Genomic DNA, 22,803 nt, shown 5'->3' with positions numbered 1-22,803 from the left:
CTGTACCTTTTAAATAAAGCAATCTGGATCATCATATACCTTTCAAGTAATCCCTAAATTAGTGATTTCTACTCTCTGATCCATTAGTTCATGTTCCACACTGAGCAATGCCACCCTAATTTGCAAACTTAAGCAACAAATTCCACTCATATTACTCTCACTAATGAGTTGTGTAACCTGAAAGCGATGATGCAAACTCCATAGGACATAAGAAAAAAAAAAAAAAAAAAAAAAAAACAACTCTGATATAAAAATGCCCTTGGCCAGTCAAGCCTACATTTTTGCTTACATATTATACTTGACAGCAAAATTCTACTTGTCATCACTACCACATTAAAACTCAGTTCCTTCGCTTGACCTTCCTCAGATTTTTCCAGATGAATTGGATACTCGGGAAATTTGGACTGGATAAACAAGGAACATGTGCATGGCAGAGTTTTATTGGTTGCCTAGTTATCTTCCCTTTGGTTTTGACCCTGTATCCATGACTGACCCTCAGTCTTCTTTGCTTTAAAACTAGAAACTATCAGAGTGACCGACGGTTTTGAGTCTGGAATGCTGACTAAGTAGCACCAGTACTTTACTAGAAAATGAGATTTATTGCTAAGGAGATGAGACACCATTATTAGGCTTACCAGAGCATTTTCTACCCAGAAAGAAACTACAGAGAGATCCAAAGAAAAATAAACCAATACAACCATATCACCAGAATACAAGCAATTGAGGTATTTGTTGTTTATTTGTATATATGTTTTACTCTAAAAGAAAACTACAATGAACTGAGTTGAATGATAGGAAGATGGTTCAGGTGTCTGCCATTTTCTTTGAGATGCATCAAAATATAAGGAATGGATAAGACACACAGGTCTCAAATATGCCACAAATGAATATGAATGTCAGATGTCCTTGTCAGTGTTCTATTGCTGTGAGGAGATACCATAACCACAACAACGCTTATAATGGTAGCCATCTAATTTGGGTTTGCTTACAGTTTCAGAGGTTTAGTCCTTTATAGTCATGGTGGGAAGCATAGTGTCCTTCAGGTGGACATGGTGCTGGAGAAGAAGCTGAAGAAGAAGCATTATATCCAGATCCGAAGACAGCAGGAAGAGAAATACAGGCTTGGCATGAGGTTTTGAAACTAAAAGCCCAACCCTAATGACACAGTTTCCCCAACAAGGTCACCTCTCCTGATCTGTCTTGAGTAGTGTCACTCCCTAACGGCCAAGCATTCAAATATGAGCCTCTGGGGTTCTGCTGTAAATACAGTTTTTGCTTTATTTCTGCGGAGGGACATTATGACAAAGGCAAATCTTATAAAGGAAATCTATCTACTTAGGATTGGCTTACAGTTCAAAGGTTTGGCCCATTGTCATCACAGCAAGGAGAATGGAGGCATGCAGGCAGACATGTTGCTGAAGGAGCTGTTAGTTCTACATCCAGATCCACAAGCAGCACAAAGAAAAACCAACGCTGGCCCAGGTATGGGCTTCTGAAACCCCAAAGCCCACTTCAGTGGTACACTTCCTCCAATAGTGCCATTTGCTATGAACGAGTGGGGACATTCTTAATCAAACCACACACCTAAGTGTAAGGTGGATCAGTGTTCACTATAAAATTAACTCAGCTTGGCTGTGCATTTGTAAACTGTCAGGATAGAATGATGAAAAAGAGTTTCATGTGGAGTATCAACTCAGACAGATAACTCAATTTGTAACTTAGCACTTCCATTAACAATATGGGCCAACCTTCCAGGGCTGGAGCACGATAGCTGCTTTCCCTCCTTACATGAACTCATTTACATAACCACCAACAACATGATGTGTACCTTTAACTTGTATGTTGATTGGCCATCCTTTATTCCCTTCTGAAATTTCTCTTTGTTATTTCCAGTAATTCCAACAATTCCCTCATCTTTATTCCTCCACATTATAAAACAGTTTAGGAAAGTGACTTTTTTTTCTTGTGTTTTTATGAGGTCCTTTCATAAATGACTGTTTCAAGTGCTGATATCCCCATTAAACTAATTTCTTCAGAAAGAATAAGCCTCAAGTAAATTATACATTCTATGAGTAATACATAATATGAATGTTTTACTAATTGTTTCTAGAATAGGGAATTCTGACATATCTTTCATTTTTAAAATTCACGCTTATTTCATCTCTTTCTAAAAATATTTTTTAAGCATTGAGCTAATCTTATATGAAAATGTAATCTTTTCCCTATGAAGACAGTTACTTTTCTATTATAATTTATACACAGTTGTTTTGCTGCTTAGTAAGAACTGTAGAAAATCTTTGCATGTCAAAAAAGAAGCTACTGATTTTTCTCTCCCTGGTATCTGCAGCTACAAATACTGGTTGTCAACTAGTGTGAACACATACAAGACATGCAATGTCACAAGTAGCAAGAAAATGTGATGAAAATAGACATGTCTTTGTCATATAGTATGAAAATAATCCCCAAATCTCTTGAGGTGCTGAGTAATTGCTCTCTGCCTGTTATAACAAGAAAATTTTGTATGTGAAATATAATAAATTTATATGCTACACAACAATTAAACCGTCAAAGCTCTACATAAGACAACTGTTATTTTTTCAAGTAAAATTAGCAAGCTCCATGTTATTCACTTAAGGATAAAGTTCATTTAGTTGTCTTATTGCTCTATCTAGGACTTTAACTACTATGTTGAAGAGACATGGAGAGAGTGGGCAGCTTTGTCTTGTCTCTGATTTTAGTGGAATTTATTTAAGTTTCTTTTTATTTAGGCTGATGTTCGCTATAGGCTTGCTGTATATTTTCTTTACTATGTTTAGATATGAGCCTTGTGTCCCTGATCTTTCCAAGCCTTTAAACATAAACAGGTCTTAGATTTTGTCAAACGCTCTTTCAGCAACTAGGAAGATGATCATGTGGATTTTTATTTCTTTTAGTTTGTTTATATGGTGGATTACATTGATAGATTTTCATATATTGAACCATCCCTGCATGCCTGGGATGAAGCCTACTTGGTCATGGTAGATAGCTTTGATGTGTTCTTAGATTCAGTTTGAAAGTATTTTATTGAGTATTTCTGCATCAATGTTCATAAGAGAAACTGGTCTGAAATTCTCTTTATTCATTGAGTCTTTGTGTAATTTAGGTATCACGGTGACTGTGACCTCATATAATAAGTTAGGTAATGTTTCTTCTGTTTCCTCTTTGTGGAATAGTTTGAAGAGTATTGGAATTAACTCTTTTTTGAATATCTGATACAAATTCTGCACTGAGACCATTTGTTGTGGTGCTTTTCTTGGTTGGTAGAATTTTTATGACTGCTTCTATTTCCTCGGGGAATATGAGACCATTTAATATAGTTACCTGATCTTTATTTAACTTTGGTAAGTGGAATCTATCAAGGAAAATTCCATTTCATTTAGATTTTTAAATTTTGTAGCATTTAGGCTTTCAAAGTAAAACCTAATGATTTTTAGAATATCCTTATTGTCTATTGTTGTGTCCACCTTTTTATTTCTGATTTTGTGGATCTGGATAGTGTCTGTCTTCCTTTTAGTTAGTTTGGCTAAGGGTTGATTTTTTAAGAAAAAAAAAAAAAAACAATTAAAGGAAACAAACTGGAAAGGAAGATGTCAAACTATCACTATTTGAAGATGATATGATAGTATACATGAGTGACCAAAAAACTTTGCCAGAGAACTTCTGCAGCTGATAAACTCTGTCCACAAAGTGACTGGATGTAAAATTAACTCAAAAAAATCAGTAGGCCTCCTGTATACAAAAGACAAAAGGGCTAGGAAAGAAATTAGAGAAACAACACCCTTCACAATAGTAACAAATAACATAAAATAGTTTCATGTGACTCTAACTAAGTGAAAGACTTGTTTAAAAAAATTAAAGTTGCTTAACAAGGAAACTGAAGAAGACATCAGAATACAGAAAGAACTCCCATGCTCCTGGATCAGCAGGATTAACATAGTAAAGATGGCTATCCTACCAAAAGCAATCTACAGATTCAATGCAATCCCTATTAACATGTTGGACAAGTTTTTGAAATCAGAATAAAGACTGTCTTTCTTCTTCGTTATTGTTGTTAGGCTTTCATTTCAATGATCTAAGTTATTGACAGTATTGAAGCATCTCTTGCTCTCTCCTAGCTCTCTATTTAAGATAGACCAAAAATATTCCTTGTAATTGTCCTTGATTAAGTCTTTTTAATTAATTTATATTTTATTCACTTTATATCCTGGTTTTAGCCCATCCCTCCTTCTTCCCCTTCCAGTCCCACCTTTCTTCCCTCCTCCCCCTATTTCTGAGAAAAGGGAACTCATTTTTCCCGTCTACCTCAGCTCATGAAGTCTCATCAGGACTGAGCATATCCTCTTCCTGTGTGGCCTAGCAAGGCAGTCCCTCCAGGGGTAAGTTATCAAAACCTAACAAGTGAGTCCTTGTCCAATGAAGTCCTCACTTTTCTTACTAGGGACCCCACATGATGCCTAAGCTTTCCATCTGCTACATCTTTGTAGCAGCCAAGGTCTAGTCCATGCTTGGTTCTGGGTTGATGCTTCAGTCTCCACAAGCCTCTCTGGGCCCTGATTAGTTGCTCCTGGTCTTCTTATAGAGTTCCTGTCACCTCCAGGTCCTTTTCTATTTCCTCCCACTTTTGCAATACTCCCTAAACATTGCCCAGTGTTTGGCTGTGACTCTCAGAATCTGTTTTGAGGAACCGCTGGGTAGTGTCTCAGAGGACAATGCTGTCAGGCTCCTTTGTGCAAGCTTAGCCGTACCATTCATACTGTTAGGGCCTGGCACTCTCCTGTAGGATAGGTTTTTTGGTTGGGCCAGGCGTTGGTTTATTGGGCATTCCTTCAATCTCTGCTCCACTTCCTCTCTTTATCCCTGAACATCTTGTAGGTGAAGTTTATTTATTGTTGATGTTTTTGTGGGTGGGTTGAGTTCCCCTCCCTCTATTAAATAGCTATTTTTTTAATTTTATTTTTTTCTTATCAGTTACATTTTATTAACTCTGTATCCCAGCCATGTCCAGCTCCCTCATTCCCTCCCAATTCCACCCTCCCTTCAGTCTCTATGTCTTTTCAACTACGAGTCCCTGCTTCAGTCCTTATAATATCCTCCCAGGAGCCTACCCTGACTTAGGTCTACAGCTTGTCACAGAGATAGCCCCACCCTCTTTTTCTCTTCTCTCTACAGGCCTCTGTTCTCTCATCCATGCTCTCCCCAGGGCTATTCTCTATCCTCTTAACTCTCTTTTACCTTGTTCCCTCTCTATAGTCACTACCTCTGTCTGTTCCATCTTCCCTTCCAAGTGAGATTTACGTATCCTCCCTTGGATCCTTTGGGTCTATGCCTCTTAGTATGCTTATCCTGTACTATATGGCTAAAATCCCCTTATAAGCGAGTACATACCATGTGTGTTTTTCTGGGTCTGAGTTACCTTACTCAGGATGACCTTTTCTAATTCCATCCATTTCCCTGCAAATTTCATTGTGTCTGTTTTTAGTAGCTGAGTAGTATTCTATTGTGTAAATGTGCCACAGTTTATTTATTGTTCAGCTGAGGGACATGTACGTTGTTTATAGATTCTAACTATTTTGAATACAGCTGCTGTGAACACAGCTGAGCAAGTGTCCTTGTTGTATGGTAGGACATCTTTTATGTATATACCCAGGAATGGTATAGCTGGGTCTTGAGATAAAGCTATTCCCAATTTTCTGAGAAAGCCCCACATTGATTTCCAAAGTGATTGTTCAAGTTGGCACTCCCACCAGCAATGAATGAGTATTCCCCTTTCTGCACGCCCTAGCCAGCATGTGCTGTCACTTGAGATGTTGATCATAGCCATTCTGCTATTGTGAGATGAAAGCCCAGAGTCATTTGCATTTGCATTTCCTAATGACTAAGGAATTTGAACATTTCTTTTTTATTTTTGAAATATTTTTCTCCATTATTATTATTATTATTATTGTTGTTATTATTACTATTATTATTATCATTCACTTTGTATCTTGGCTGTAGCCCCCTCCATCATCTTCTCTCGGTCCCACCCTCCCTCCATCATTACTCCCATGCCCCTCCCCTTGTCCACTGATAGGGAAGGTCCTTCTCCCCTACTATCTGACCCTAGCCTATCAGGTCTCATCAGTACTGTCTGAATCCTTTTTCTCTGTGACATAGTAAGGCCACCCCTTGAAATTAGAGCTAAAGGGAATAAAAATAAGTTTTATAATTTTGTTTGTTTTGAATATGTAAATTAACTATGTTCTATATGTTTTGATATATTATTGATTATTAAATATATTGATAACAAATATTTCACATAATTTCTGTCCTGTTTTAAAAACCAGGATTATAAAAACAATAAGGTTTAAAACTATGTTTATATAAAATATTAAAACTGCACCTCCATGTGCTTATATATAGGATCTTCTCTTGCTGGCAGCCAACATCAAAATAATACACTTGATATTGATTTTAAAAGTACTGAATTGTTTGCATTGATAAAATTTGGTTTTGTCTTTTAAAATTATGGTTATACTTTCTGACTTCATTCCTAAAAAGGGTACTTATTTTGATATTGCAAAAAAAGGTTTAAAAAATAAAACTATGTTTAAGGCAATAAAGCATTTTAAAGTCTATAAGGTATTTTAGACAATGACCTTGGGCATTCTAACAGAGAACTTGGAACACTTTCTCAATCTTTTGGGGGAGAACAAAAGACTTTGATATATTGCTCTTCATTTGAAAGGCTGATTTTTTTTCAATGCAAAATGTTTTCTTATGCTCTTTTGCCCAGGTTTATATAAGGTTATATTCAAGTCATTTTTAATTACTATAAAAATATATGCCTGGTTGCCAGTTCCTAGCCAATTCCTATATAAATGATTTAATGCTGTTTATTTCTAGCCGATAGTTTTGAAATGGCCAGAATTGTCCATCTCTGCTAAGTTGCCAGTTGTGTTTAGTTTTCCGGTTAGTGCTAAATGAAACTTTTGTTCTTTATGCTTTTTTGCTGTTCAGTTTTAATGCAATATGATAAGATGAGCAAGATTTTTTGGCCCTTCTATGTATTGTATTTGATTGAAAGTTTTGTTTTGATTTTAGTTCAGAAAGATATTTGAACTTATGCTAATAAATATAAATAACTATATAAATAACTGCTAACAAATGCTGTTAGTTATAAGACTGGGTTTTATCTGGTATGTTGTTTATGTTTTTAAAGTTAAGCCTAGGATGGGTAATTATAAAGTTGGCCTGTATATATCTACTGAAGATAAACATGGGTTTAAAAATATTTATTTAAAAAATATGCCAGAATTGGAGATTATAGCATTCTATTTCATAGGATGGAATTTAAAATAAATAATTTAAAGAGAGACAAAAAATAATTCAGATATGCCAGCCCACAAGCTTGTCAGAGATCTGATGAATATGGCATTTTAACATGTGTAAGATGGCCATTTTTACTGTGTTAATCCTACTGATCCATGGGCATGGGAGATCTTTCTATCTTCTGATATCTTCTTCAGTTCCTTTCTTCAGAGACTTGAAGTTCTTGTCATACAGGTCTTTCACTTGTTTGGTGAGAGTTACACCAAGATACTTTATATTATTTGTGGCTATTATGAAGGGTATTATTTTCCTAATTTCTTTCTGGGCCCATTTGTTGTTTGTCTATAGGAGGGCTACTGATTTTTTGAATTGATCTTGTATCCAGCCATTTTGCCAATGGAGTTTGTCAGCTGTAGGAGTTCTCTGATGGAATTTTTGGGTTCACTTAAGTATACCATTGTATCATCTGCAAATAGTGATACTTGGACTTCTTCCTTCCCAAATTGTTAGGAAGCCTATTTAATCAAGGAGTATGATGTATTTGATGTGCTTTTCGATTTGGTTTGTGAAAATTTATTGAGTATTTTTGCATATATGTTCATGTGAAATTGGTCTGAAATTCTCTTTCTTGCTGAGTCTTTGTGTGATTTAGGTATCAGGGTCCAAATTTCTTTATAGAATGAGTGTGTCAATGTGCCTTCAGTTTCTATTTTGTGAAATAGTTTGAGGAGTATTGGTATTATCTTTCCTTTGAACATCTAGTAGAATTCTGAGCTAAAATCATCTGGTCCTGGCTTTTTTTGGTTGGGAGACGTTTGATGACTGCTTTTATGTCCTTAGGGGTTAAAGGTCTGTTTAAACTGCTTATCTGATCTTGATTTAACTTTGGCAGGTGAATCTATCATGAAAATTGTACATTTCCTTTAGATTTTTTCCTTTAGATTTTGATGAGTATAGGCTTTTGAAGTAAGAGGAAATGGATTTTTTTATTTCCTCATTATCTATTATTATGTCCTTTTTGTTTCTGATTCTGTTAAATTGGGTAGTCTTCTTCTTCTTTTTAGTTAGTTTGGCTAAGGGTTTGTCTATCTTGTTGAATCTCTCTAAGACACAGCTCTTGGTTTCATTTTTTGTATTGTTCTCTTTGTTTCAGCCCTGAATTTGATTATTTTCTGTTGTCTGCTCCTCTTTGGTGTGTTTGCTTCTGTCTGTTCTAAAGCTTGTTTCAGTTGAGTAAGATAGATCACGAGTTAGTTGAGAGTGAACGCTCAGCTGAATGTTGCTCTGTTTGACTCTGGCTCCTCCTGGGCTGGAGAACCTCGTGCTGGCTGTGCCATGAGTGTTTCAGTAGATCAGGCAGATTATTGAGTGGTTGTTGGTGTTGCAGAGTAAGCCATCCCACAACAAATGCTCAAAATGGGTGCTGGTGTTATGGATTCACATTCAGCCACACAGCTGCTTGCTGGCCTAGCAGGCTCTGAGCTCCTGGCACTCAGATTTGGCTCGATGTCACTATCTTGGACCTAGAACCCCGTAAGTTTGTCTTGTCCAGTTAGTATCTACACAGGGATCAGAAGAACCCTGAATTGGGGTAGGGATGCTGCCTTTCATCCAGATTCTGACCTTGGGAAGGTGGGAGTAATCTGAGATCTGGTTAAAAGGACCGAGGTGCTCCAGTACCCTAACTGCAGTTTCTGATCTTCTGCCTTGGCTGCTGCCATCTTGGAAAATAAATAAAAGCTTTCTTATGGCATACCTTATCCCAATAAATCTTTTATGCTTTGTGTTCTGTTTTGTTTTGTTTTTATTGACTTGGCACAACCTAGAGTCATTTGGAAAGAGAGCTCCATAACTGTGAAAGTGGAACCAACATCCTGGCCTGTGGGCAATCCTGAGGGGCAGTGCCCTGACTAATGATTGATGTAGAGGATCCATCCAAAAAACAGTGGTACAACACCTAGGCTGGTATTTTTGGGATGTATAAGAAAGCAGACTGAGCAAGCCAATAAGCAGCATTCCTCTATGGCCTCTGCTCTGAGTTTCTTACTACTCGTTGTTCCTGCCTCAAGTTCCTGACCTGACATTTTTCAAGATCAACTACAACTGTAAATGAAAATAAGCTCTATGATCCCCAAGTTGCTTTTTTCACCATGGTGTTTTTATCTTGCAATAGAAAGCTGACTATGAAAATGTTTATCTAAAAATTTCTATATTAGGAAGCTGTATTAGAAGAAGTTCTAAGTTTCAAACAACTTTGTTATTCCTGCACAAAGCCTCTTATAACTTTATTATAAAATTTAAGAAACTTGGTTTTTATATAATTTTATTTTGTATGCCCTTGGTCTTAGAATTATGTATGTTTATAGAAAAATAAAATAAATACCTGCATGTTTTCATTTATTTTGTGGGGATTTAGGTTTAGGTATATGTGTGAGCACACATGGAGGTTGAAAGACAACTTGAGGGAGTCTCTTCTTTCTTTCAGTGTAGGGCTTGGAAATTCAACTCAGGCTGTCAGCTTTCGTAGTTAGCATTCCCCCCTGCTGAAATATGCAGCAAGCCTGCCTATCATTAATTACTTATTGTGCTTAATATATAAATTATCACATGGAAGGGTGATGAATGAAGTATTAACTGGTACATGAATAGCTGTGTCAAGGTCACCAGAGCCACAGAGCCACAGAAATGAAAAAATCTTCCCCTTATCCAAGTGCAGAAGACACCAATCATATTCTTCAAACAGAATGACTGCACTCTCAGCCTGCCCCATACAAAGAAACCCCACTGAGATTTGCTCACCCTTCCTGATTTAGCTCTTTATAAGAAATCTGCATTATGGTTCAACACATATAATAAATGTGCTGAGTTTCTGGGCTGGTGTATCCCCCTTAAGATTCTAGCTTTTAGGTATGTATGTGTGTCTACAGCTTTTTTAATTCTCCTTTGCCTCAAAGAAGTACAGTACTAAAGCTATGAGGGTCACTTTCTGTATATAGGAAAGTCATAGTGTATATAGGATTTGGTGGTGGCATTTGCTTGAGCATTCATGAGAGATCATAGACTGTGTCTCCATAGACCAAGGGGAACCAGTGTGCACATGTGTGTGCGTGTGAGTGTAGAATATAGCGTTTACCTAGCTTAATTAATTTATTCATCCATATGTAAATTGAAAAAAAAATAGCTCCTTAAATATAAGTTAGTACTGATCTTTTAAAACTTATTTCTCAAGCCGGCCATGGTGGTGCACACATGTAATCCCAGCATTCAGGTAGGCAGAGGCCATCAGACCTCTGTGAGTTCTCGGCCAGCCTGGTCTACAAAGCAAGTCCAGGACAGCCAAGGCTACACAGAGAAACCATGTCTTGAAAAAACAATAAAAAATTATTTTTTTTAAGTTCTGATATAATTCACCTTTGATAGTGTACGGGTACAACCAGAACATGTGGTGGCAAACTATGGCATAACACAGGGATGCAATTTTTGATTTGAACATTCCGTTTAAAAGTCCATCCCAGTATAGTCAAACAGAAAGCAGAAAGTGGAGGCTGAGTCCCTTGGTTAATACAGACTCTCAGTTTTTCTCAAGCCCTCCCCCACCTTTCCTAAGTAGGACAGTGTCATGCTACGTAGGCCTGGCTAGGAAGAATCAGGTTATGTAGATAATAGTGACCTCAAATTCACAGGGCCTCACCTGCCTGTGCCTCCTAAGTCCTGAGAATAAAGATGTGTGTCATCGTGTCTGGGAAAAAACATGTACTTCTAATTCCGTACATGGACTTCCCCCCCCCCAATGTAGTTAACAAGCCAATACATCCACAGCAAATATAGTAAAAACATCTTACAAATGAAAATAATCACTACCTTGCTTGAAAATAAACCACCTGAGGAAAGAAAGCAAGTTGGCTGTTTTCAGACATAGAAAAGCACTCCACATAAAAAGGAAGAAAGCAGAGATGTGCATCTCAGTGTGTCTAATAGCCGTCTTCACACTTCAGAGCCCTCTGACTCCATATGCCATGCTGCATCAACAGCTTTTCTATTGAGTGTTTCAGAATTCTTTTGTTTGTCTAAAATTGTGTTTGGGATTTCTTTTAGCCCCTCAAGACTAAAGTGCTTGAATTAATCTAGAAACAGAGTAAAAACCCATTTATCTAAATGAGTGCAAGGTTGATGCTGTATATTAAAATGTAGAACAATGAATGAAAATCCATACCATTTTCTGATTTTATGGGACAATAGAGCATGAAGAAATCAAGTGGTAATAACCCCTTCTTTGGTTTGGCTAATCCTCCCTCTGTTACGAGTATCTTCAAGACTGAAACAAACTGCTTTGAACGACTGAACTTCAGAATGCATAGAATGCTCTTTACCCCATGTTGTAAAGAAATATTAGTATCAAATATATATATATATATATATATATATATATATATATATATATATCCCCATTCTTTCATAAGATTCCTTGCACTCTGCTCAAAGTTGGGCTATGAGTCTTGTAAGACCTGGGGTCTCACAGCTCAGGAGTTCAAGATTGTGCCCTTCCCAGAAACTCCCCCAGACCAAGACTCATTGCAAAAGCAAGAGATTTATTAACCATTACACAATGGGGTCACCCCTGTTGGTCAGCAAAGAGTGGCACCAGGAGACAAAGGCCTTTAGGCTTTTAAAAGAAAAATTGCGGGAAATTTGAAGTTGCAGTTTTGGCAATTTAGGATTGGATGAGGGAGCTATAAAGTAAGGTAATTGGTTAGTCTTAGGTGCTCAAGCATGGCCAGTCCTGCCAAGTGTGGATGCAGCTGCAATTGAAGGTGGGGTGGTTAGCTCATCCTTGAAGATTAGGGCTATGGGCTCTTGGCTGGAGGTCAAAAGCTACTCAGAAGAAGTCTGGGTTGGTTGCTAAGAAACACTATCTCAAAGACAAGGGTCTGGTTCTTCTTTTTGCTGAGTGAAGGTCGTTGCTTGCTCGCTTTTATTTTCTATCTGTCCTCACAGAAAGGGTCACATTTTTTTCACTCTCTGGAAAGGTACTAAGAGGCTTTAGCTTAACCTGAACCTAAAACTCAAAACTATAGGCTTTAGAAGACATACAGGTTACAAAGTTAGTCTAACCCTTTCAGTCTTAGCTTCTGCTTTAATACCCTGCTGGGTAGAGTCTTTCAGAGGCCCTCTGTGTTAGGCTCCTGTCCTGCTCTCTGTTTTCTCCATCTTCTGAGATCTATCCCATTTGCCTTTCTGAATGAGGATTGAGCATCTTACCCAGGGTCCTCCTTCTTGCTTAGCTTCTTTAGGTATACAGATTTTAGTATGTTTATCTTATATTATATGTCTAGTATCCACTTATAAATGAGTATACACTATGTGTGCCTTTCTGCTTCTGGACTAGCTCACTCAGGATGCTCTTTTCTAGTTCACACCATTTGCATGCAAATTTCATGATTTCCTTGTTTTTAATTGCTGTGTAGTATTCCATTGTGTAAAAGTACCACAATTTTCTCTACTAAGGGGAGGTTATCAAGGAACCAAGTTCATGCCAGTGACTGCCCCTGCTCCCCTTACTAGGTAACCCACATAAAGATTGAGTTGCCCATGGACTATGTCTGAGCAGGTGGTCTAGGTCCTCTCCATGTATGGTCCTTGGTTGATTCATCAGTTTCTGCAGGCTCACTTGGGGCCAACTTTTTTGGATTTGTTGGTTAGTTTGCAGAGCTCTTGTCCCCTCCGTGTCTTTCTATCTCCTCCTTCTTCCATAAGAATCCCCATATTCTGCCCAAAGTTTGGCTATGAGTCTCCACATCTGTTTCGATACCCTGCTGGGTAGAGTCTTTCATAGGCCCTCTGTGAAAGGCTCCTGTCCTGTTCCCTGACTTCTACTTCAGATGCTTGTTTGCCCTTCTAAATGAGGATTAAGCATCTTCCCTAAGATCCTCCTTGTTGTTTAGCTTGGGACTATAGATTTTAGTATGTTTATCCTATAGCATATATCTAATATCCACTTATAAGTAAGTGGATGTGTGTGTCTTTCTGCTTATGAGTTACCTCATTCAGTATGATCTTTTCTAGATCCCACCATTTGCTTACAAATTTCATGATTTGCTTGTTTTTAATTGCTGAGTATTCCATTATGTAAATGTACCACAATTTCTGTATCCATTCCTCAAATGAGGGACATTTAGGTTGTTTTGATATTCTAGCTATTACTAATAAAGCTGCTATGAACACAGCTGAGCAAATGTCCTTGTTATATGGTTGAGCGTCTTTTGGATATATGCTCAGGAGTAGTATAGCTGGATCTTGAGGTAGCACCTTTCCTAATTTTCTGAGAAAGTGCCAGATTGATTTCCAAAGTGGTTGTACAAGTTTACATTCCCACCAGTAATGGATGAGAGTTTCCAAAGAAATTTGAACTCATTGGCACAGGAGACAAGTTATCTTTGTTTAAAGACCGCAACGGGTTCATGTACAAGACTTTGGATGAAGACATTTCTCTTTATAATTTAATTTAATTCTAGGTTGTTGTGAGTGAAGATTAATATTTACTCTTTATATATCTTCTGGTAATGCTGCTGTTAGTCCTAAACAGCTGTATAACGGAATCACCACACAGAGACTGAGTTTATTTAGTTAACCTAGTACACAATGCTGGGCAATAGTTACTCCATCCTAAACCTCCAAGCCCTCATAGTTTCCTAACATTTAGATTTCCCGCATTATACTTTCTTTTAGTGATATATTAGGTCCAGTCTATCTCTCCACGCTGTTCCAAGATATCACTTCCAGCTCGCTCTCCTTGCTCTCCTCTCGTACCTTCTCCTCTCACTCATTTCCTGTTCTCTGGCTCCTCCTCTCTTTCCTGTCTTCTGGCTCCTCCCTGATCAACATTGTGTCTAGTTGCTTTATTTTGTCCTGTTTACACAAGAGTTGAAACAGGATGCTTAGAATGAGTATCACAATGCAATATCGGGATTGAAACCAGAGAGTGGGGGGGGGAGAAATCAGCATTTGAATGAACAACAGTAAGGTGTATACATTTTAAAAGAACATTATACCAACACTAGGCAATGTATAACAGAACTTTAAAATCTCATAAATATATAAAAAGAAATAATAGATTAATTTTTATCAGAGTGCTCCAGTTTTGAAAATAATTAAACATGAATAATCAAAATAACATACAATAATTTCCATATAATTATGACTGTATTTTCTGATCTTAATAAAATATGTAATGCCTCTAGTCCATAAAATAATTACTTTAATGCTACCTTTAAAATGTCAAATACTTCCAAATATTCTATTTAAATATTACTTTAAATTTTAAATAAGTCACCTGAGCAAGCCTAGAGCATGGACTCCTCCTAACTTGGCTTCTCAAGTAGCGGGTGTTGCAGGAGTGAACCTGTAGTTTATTTAAAAATTCAGTGATTAATCACATTATTAATTCTTATTTCCAGAAACAGGAATATATGTTTTGAGAAAAATGAAACCAAAATATTTCATAAACAACCTGAACAGTATTTAGCTTTTCATACTTTATCAAGTTTGATAAAGACTGTTGAATTGTTCAGCTAAATTCATTCTGAAAGAGATGAATAAAATAACAAAAGGCTTAATACTTTGTTATAGAATATATAACTTTGTCTTCCTGAAAAGATGTTATAAACTATAGTAAATATTGGAGGTAAAAGATGACATTTAAGACTATCAAATTCAAGTTTAATCAGACTTGTGGCATTCTCAACCTTAGCTGTAATATTGGAAGCATGTTTTTTTTTTTCTAGAATGCACTAACTACCTCTTGAAATATTAGCTGTTTGCTGTTCCCCTATAATAATGTATCTTAGAACTTCATGAGGCAGAAGCTAAAATTGACCAAAGTGAAAGATAGGAAGGGAAGAAAATAAGAAATCAAAGAGTGAAGGAAGGAAAGAAGAAAAATGAGAAATGGAGGAAGAGGGAGAACAAAGGAAAGAAAGAAGGAAAGAGGATAAAGGGGAGAGGGAAGGAAGAAAAGAAGAAAGAGAGAAGGAAGGGGCAGAGTGGGATTGATCAAAGGAGGAAATGAATGGAGGGATGATAGATGGGAGGTGTGGAGGGAGGGAAGGATGGAGAAAGAAAGAGAAGGAAGAAAGGGAGGAAGGAAGGAAGGAAGGATGGAAGGAAGGAAGGAAGGAAGGAAGGAAACAAGGAAACAAGGAAAAACAGACATCCTTCAGCTATTTGGTTGGCAAAGTATAGGTCAGAGATTGGGGAACAGCCTTGTTGGCTTTCTTTAGATCCCATCTTTGACAGGTGTCTTCATTTCTTTCATGTAAACAGAGATTAAAATGTTCTATTGAGATTGCTGTGAGGAGACAACAGCATCTAAAAAGTTTGCAGAACAATGGCTGCCAACAAGAAGCATGGCATAAACCCACAGTCAAGTGTTGCTGACTGTAACTTCCCTTCTCCTGAGCTTGATAGTCTGTTGTATGTCATGGCTTTGGAATCTGTTAATATCAAGAGTTTGTCTAGCTCTCTCTTTTTTGTTTCTCTCTCTCTTTCCCTTTCTCTATCTCTCTTTGTGTGTGTGTCTGTCTCTCTCTTTCTCTCTCTCTGCCACTCTCTGTTTTTCTTTGCTTGTCTGTGTCTTTCTTTCTGTCTTTGTCTTCTTTCTTTCTATTTTTCCCTCTCTCCCTTGTTTGTTGTGTGTGTGTTTGTGTACTAGATCAAGCATGCTCAATTCATGCTCATGCATGTGTGTGTGTACATTTGTATGTATGAATGCTGGCATGTGCATAACATGCTACATGTGTGGAGATCAAATAACAACATCCTGTGTTGGTCCTCACCTTCAGCCCTGCTTGACACACGGTTGGTTTCCTTGCTTTTTCATTAAACCTGCCATGCCAGCTCTTCTATGCTCTGGGGAATTCCATGTTTCCATTTGCCATCTGTAGGAGCATTGTAGACAGTCCTGCACTACACCCAACTTTTACCTGGGTCATGGGGATACAAAATCCAGCATCGTAGATTGTACAGGTTCTCATTTATCACTCAGCTCTCTCCCTACCTCTGGCCTAACCCTCATTACCTTCAAAATTCCTAACTTCCTTCTTGTTTATTAATTCAACTCCTGTGACTTTGCTTACCTGCATGTATGCCCTAATGTCTCATAAGAAATGCAGTTGCCTTACACCCATCAGAAAGGCCAAGATCAAAAACTCAAGTGACAACACATGCTGGAGAGGTTGTGGAGAAAGGGGAACCCTCCTCCACTGCTGGTGGGAATGTAAACTGGTACAACCACTTTGGAAATCAATCTGGCACTTTCTCAGACAACTAGGAATAGTGCTTCCTCAAGATCCAGCCATACCACTCCTAGGCATATACACAAAAGAGGCTCAAGTACACAAAAAGGACATTTGCTCAACCATGTTTGTAGCAGCTTTATTTGTAATAGCCAGAAGCTGGAAACAGCCCAGATGCCCCTCAACTGAAGAATGGATGCAGAAACTGTGGTACATCTATACAATGGAGTATTACTCAGCAATGAAAAATAAGGAAATCATGAAATTTCCAGGTAAATGGTGGGACCTGGAAAGGATCATCCTGAGTGAGTTGTCCCAGAAGCAAAAAGACACACATGGTATATACTCATTCATATAAACATACAACATAGAATAAACCCACTAAAATCTGTACATCTAAACAAACTAAGCAAAAGAGAGGACCCTAACTAAAATGTTCAATCCCCATCCTGAAAGGCAAAGAGGATGGACATCAGAAGAAAAAGAAAATAGGAAACAACCTAGGAACCTGCTGCAGAGGGCCTCTGAAAGCCAGAAGAAAACAGGAAACAACCTTGGAACCTGCCACAGAGGGCCTCTGAAAGCCTCTGCAGTATAGACTGTCAAAGCAGATGCTGAGCCTGATGGCCAACTGATGGACAGAGTGAATGGAATTTTATGTAAGAAGTGGGAAATAGTAAGAGCTGGAGGGGACGGGAACTCCACAAGGAAAGCAACAGAACAAGATAATTTGGACACAGGGAACTTCCCAGAGACTCATACTCCGACCAAGGACTATTCATGGAGATGACCTGGAACCCCTGCACAGATGTGGCCCATGGCAGTTCAGTGTCCAAGTGGGTTACATAGTAATGGGAAGAGGGACTGCCTCTGACATAATCTGATTGGCCTGCTCATTGATCACCTCCCCCTGAGGGGGGAGCAGCCTTGCCAGGCCACGATGGAGGACAATGCAGCCACTTTTGATGAGAACTAATAGACTAAGATCAGAAAGGAGAGGAGGACTTCCCATATCAGTGGACTTGGGGAGGCGCATGCGTGAAGAAAGGGGATGGAGGGTGGGACCGGGAAAGGAGGAGGGAGGGCTTATGGGGGGATACGAAATGAATAAAGTGTAATTAATAAAAAAATTTTTAAAAAAATTAAAAAAAAGAAATGCAGTTGCTATGGTTTAACTCACTTTTAAAGACCTTCAGGGTGAGTTCATCTCCAGGGTCTCTTGTTAATCATCAGACCTCTCAAAATTATTTAGTGAAAGTTGGGGTGAATTGTGTTCAATAAGAACCAAACAGTGTCTTATGAAGTAATAACAGGATCCTACGACCTTGGGGAAGGATGTGCACCCTCCTCCACTCTGTTCCAGCAAACTACAGTGAAGTTGTGGGGCTGCAAATTTCCCTCATGTCTTCTACACCAACCCTGTAGGAAGGACTATCACAGTATCACTTTTCTCCTGACCATCTATCTGCATTCAAAACTTCTTGAAACCTGTTTTCAATAACCAGCTATTTTTGTGCATTGCTGGATATCTATTTCCGTCCATTGAATATTGATTTTTCCCTATCACATAAATTTCACCACAATTTTCATGATTTGCCATGCAAGTCAAACACTGGCATTATTAATGTCTAAATATTTGATTTTTAAACTCACTTTCTTTGGTAAGACAATCTTAGACAAAGAATTACTTCATCTTCTTAGTTTCCATACTTCTTTGGCCTTTATTCTATTTAGCTTTATACATGTTGAATGATGGGACTGAAGAGATGGATCAGCAGTTATGAGAACTTACTAATCATACAGAGGATCCAGGTTCAGTTCTCAGAATGCTCTTCTTGGCTCATAACCAACTGAAACTCAAGCTCAAGAAGATCTGATGCCTTCTTCCAACAACAGCAAGCACTGGACATGCACATGTTATGCACATATGCATTCATGCCAACACACAGTACAATAAAATAAACAAATCTTTTAAAATGTAAAAAAAAAAAAAATGTTGCCTATGGCTATTCTGAAATTTTTAAATGCTCTAACATCTGAGATTTTGGAGTACAGACGGAAATTCCAAACTTGTCTTCATGTGATAAGGTGTCAAATCACAGACAAATAAAAGTACTTAAAATATGGTTTCAAGATCTTGCAAAGAAGCTTAGTATATGCCTGCACTTGCTTCTAGGCTTGACAGCCAGAGCTCATCCCTGGAGCCTACATAGTAGACACAGATAGCCAACTCCTGCAGATGTCCTCTGACCTCCACATACGTGCTATTGTATGCTCTAATGTACACATATGCAGACACAATAAATACATTTTAAAAGTTAAAAAGAAAATTTGTGCCAAGCCATGTGTATATCATATAGTTGAAACATATATTATTACCCCATGTTCAGGCTTGCTTTGCAGACCTAATATCCCATCATATGTGTATAAATATTACATTAATATTGAATTCAAAACACTTTTTTTCTCTTTTCAGTTATTTCATGAGGTTTCACACTATTCCAACTTAAAAGCAGACCCCAAATGTTTACATTATACAAGCTGTGAGGTTTTAAACTTGTGATAAGGGACAGAAGGGAATATCTACTCATTGCAAGGAAATTCTCACTTAAGCTTCCGAGCCATAAGTCCTTAAAACCCATGAACCTTCAGCTGATTGCCCTTAGCAGTCCAGTCTCTCTCAGCAGCTGGCATATGTTCTGGTGATGGTCACCCTGCAGATGAATTACTCCATATTTTGGATGCTAAATCATAGTACCATGGCAGGCAACTTTCTTCGTAATGTCCTCATAGTTTCTTTTAATCTTAATCATCAGAGATCCCTTTGACGGTAGTAAGAGTTCTTGACTTTTCTCTGTTGAATTCTTCAATGTATAATACTCAGTGCCCGCAGGAGGCAGGTTATTACCCTTCATTCCGTCAGCAAAGGGATGGAAAAATGGAGGTTCTGGATAACGGACATACCATACGAATTCTTTTCCTCAGTGGAAACAGTCTGCTGAATGAAGCTGTGGAAGAAAACAAATGGTTTGTATGTATGTGTGTGGGGGATGGAGATTGAGCAGACTCAAGATGGAGTCCTTGTTAGTGGCTCAATGACTGGGACCCAAAACACTTCCAATATATTCATTCTGAAAAGAAAGAAAAAAGGATGCTCAGCGGTCCTTGTCCTTTTTAACTATTCCAGCCCAGCATTAATGATAAATGAATAAATTTAAATGAGTAATATTTCAATTGTATAAGTATTTCTTTAAATGCAAAACCAATGCAGTTCAAATGTATAAATATAAAAACTAATCAGTCAGTGTTACCTACAAATTCACTTTCCATGACTGAAGAGCCTGGGCAGGCTCTGGTTACTGCTGTTGGCTCAGAATGATGTCCAGCTCTAAGAGCTAAGAGCCTAGCTGTTCTCTACCTGACTACCACCTTAACTTTGCAAAACTCACTTCTGATGCCTTCCTTCCTAACTGTTCCAGGAGCTAATCATAATCTTCTGTGGGCTATGAATAGGTTTGTAGTAATCCAACCACAGCCACTGTCAATGCAAAACCCACCCCTAACTGCAAAAGGAATGAAAGACATCATATTGTGATCCACGTGTTAGTGACCGTGACTTAGGAACATGGAATCAGATTTCCTTCAAATAACATGTTCTACTCAAAAAGAAGTTAGATTAAACTCTCTGCTGCAGAACAAAGTAGTCACAGAACACCAGGCAGGCAGGTTTCTGAAGAGCCAAAGGCTCAGCGTCATCGTCACTGGTGTCAGATGTTTTCTGAGCATGTTCTTACTTCCTGAGCTGGGGAAAGCCAACGATCTGCTGAGAATACATGCCAAAAGTTACAGGTGAGGGCCAGAGGATGTCAGGTCAGACAGAGGTCAGGGGATGTTAGGTCAGACAAATGTCAGGGGAGGTCAAGTCAGACAAAGGTCAGAGGAGGTCAAGTGAGACAAAGATCAGAGGATGGTAGGTCTGATAAATGTGGACAATAAATGGATTTTAAGTGAAATGAAGAGAGATCAGAATAACTTGATGCTGAGTCTGCAGCATTCCCACTTCCCACAATTATAGTTCTGACCAATTAGCCTTGTGGGTTCCCAGAAAATTTATTCACACCATTATTTTCTGCACGACACCTATAAAATTATAGTCCTGTATTTTGAGAAGTGACTATTTCACAGAAATAAGTCGATATTTTCTCAAATATTAGGTAAAAAAAAAATTGATCAGTGTGCATTAAATTTTATAGCAAAGGGTGAGAAATTAATTACTATTGTGATATTGGTAACATAGGACATCCTTTAGATAATACTTAATTCACAAATCACAAATCCAGTAGATTAGGCCATTTGGCAAAATTCATATATGCCAAGGAGTAAAATATTTGAATAAAAAAGTCTGCAAAAACTCTGCAACAATTAAGATAGAGGTGATTTTAAAAATCTTATTTAGACTGATACTCCAACTTAAGGATCACTCATGGAAATAATCTAAACCCCCTGCAAAGATGTAGCCCATGGCAGCTCAGATTCCAAGTGGATGTCCTAATAAGGGGAACAGGGGCTATCTCTGACATGAACTCAGTGACTTGCTCTTTGATCACCTCTCCCTGAGATGGGAGCAGCCTTATCAAGCCACAGAGGAAGCCAGTGTAGCCAGTCCTGATGAGACCTGATAGACTAGACTCAGAGGGAAGAGGAGGAGGACCTCCCTTATCATTGGACTGGGGGAGGGGGCACTGGTGGGGAAGAGGGAGGGAGGATGGCATTGGGAGGGTAAGAGGGAGGGAGCTATGGGGGGGGATACAAAGTGAATAAACTGAAATTAATAAAAATAAAAAATCAATCCAGAATCAATTATTAAAAATAATATTGTTCTTTCCCTATAGTCTTTAAGGGAAATTTGCAATAAATAAAAACTATACCTAAATTTAAAAAAAGGAATTAAAAATTTAAAAAATTGGGAAAGGGGCATGGAGGAGATAAAGGAGGGAGAAAGGGTGGAATTGGGAGGGGGTGGGGCTACAGCTGGGATACAAAATGAATAAATTAAAATAAATAAAAATTATATTAAAAAACAAAAATTAAAAGCCTTACTCAATAATTTTAGTTAGTTAGTTAGTTAGTTAGTTAGTTAGTTAGTTAGTTAGTTAGTTAGTCAGTTAGTTAGTTAGTTGTGTGTGTGGGAGGGGTTATCCATGTACCATAGTGTGTTTATGGAGGTCAAAGGACAACCTGTCCATGTCTTACAAAGCCCCGCATATTCTTCTGACTTCCAGCAGTCACACTTTCTGTCAGTAACCCAGATAACTGCAAACTTCCACACAGAACCCGGTGTCAGGGCATTTGTAGTGGTTTTATCAGCTATTGCTGAAACTTGAAAACAAAGTGTCTCTGGTAGTAGACCGTGCAGAGATAAGCAGGTTCATTGGGACTGCAGGATGTTGAGAGAAAAGAAGACACTGATGATATCTCAGCACGTGTGACCACATGACAGAGACCAGACTGAAAGGCTACACGTTGTCTGTTTCCAGCAACACTTCTGAAAAGACAAAGCTTATCAATGTAAATAGATTAGTGCTACCTAGGCATGCAGAGAGAGATAGATAAATAGGTAGAAAATAGGATTATTAAGGCAGCCTAACTAGTCTGTGTGACACCCCAGTGATGGATAAATGTCATTACATCCTTTTCAAAACCCAAATAATGACAATAATGTGCTCCATTGTAAACCACGTGACTTGCGAGACAATGAGTGTAAATGTAGGTTCATCAAATAAGGGTGTAACAATACTGTGTAATGGACATTGATAGTGGGACACTGTATATGAAGAAACCATAGAAACTCAGACTTTTGTTCAATTTATCTGTGGACCAAAGTTTTCCCAAAAAGTAAAGATGAATAAAAATTGGACTAAAGGATTGGCAAGATTGCTTTGTAAATGAAGGCAATTGCCACCATGCCAATGACCGGCATTTAATTCCTGAAACCCACATGATGGAAGAACAGAATTGATTACTGTTTTTTTCTAAATTCCACACACACATACTTATAAAGACACACACACACACACACACACACACACACACACACACACACACAATGATTTTAATACCATAATTTTTAAAAATAAATGAAAGCTCCTGGATTGTTTACTGTGAC

The 22,803-nt window shown here is 38.0% G+C and overlaps 1 protein-coding gene and 1 pseudogene across 1 annotated transcript in view; one reads left to right on the top strand and one right to left on the bottom strand.

Moving 5' to 3' along the window:
- Positions 1–22,803, top strand: part of Cntn5 (contactin 5) — a 1,192,645-nt gene that overhangs the window by 432,268 nt on the left and 737,574 nt on the right. The window lies entirely within an intron of this gene.
- On the bottom strand, positions 19,269–19,599 carry LOC129682926 (eukaryotic translation initiation factor 1-like; annotated as a pseudogene).

Source organism: Psammomys obesus, unplaced genomic scaffold (genome assembly GCF_907164565.1).
Source record: "Psammomys obesus unplaced genomic scaffold, mPsaObe1.curated_primary_1811, whole genome shotgun sequence".
NCBI lineage: Eukaryota > Metazoa > Chordata > Mammalia > Rodentia > Muridae > Psammomys > Psammomys obesus.
This window is presented reverse-complemented; position numbering and strand designations above follow the sequence as displayed.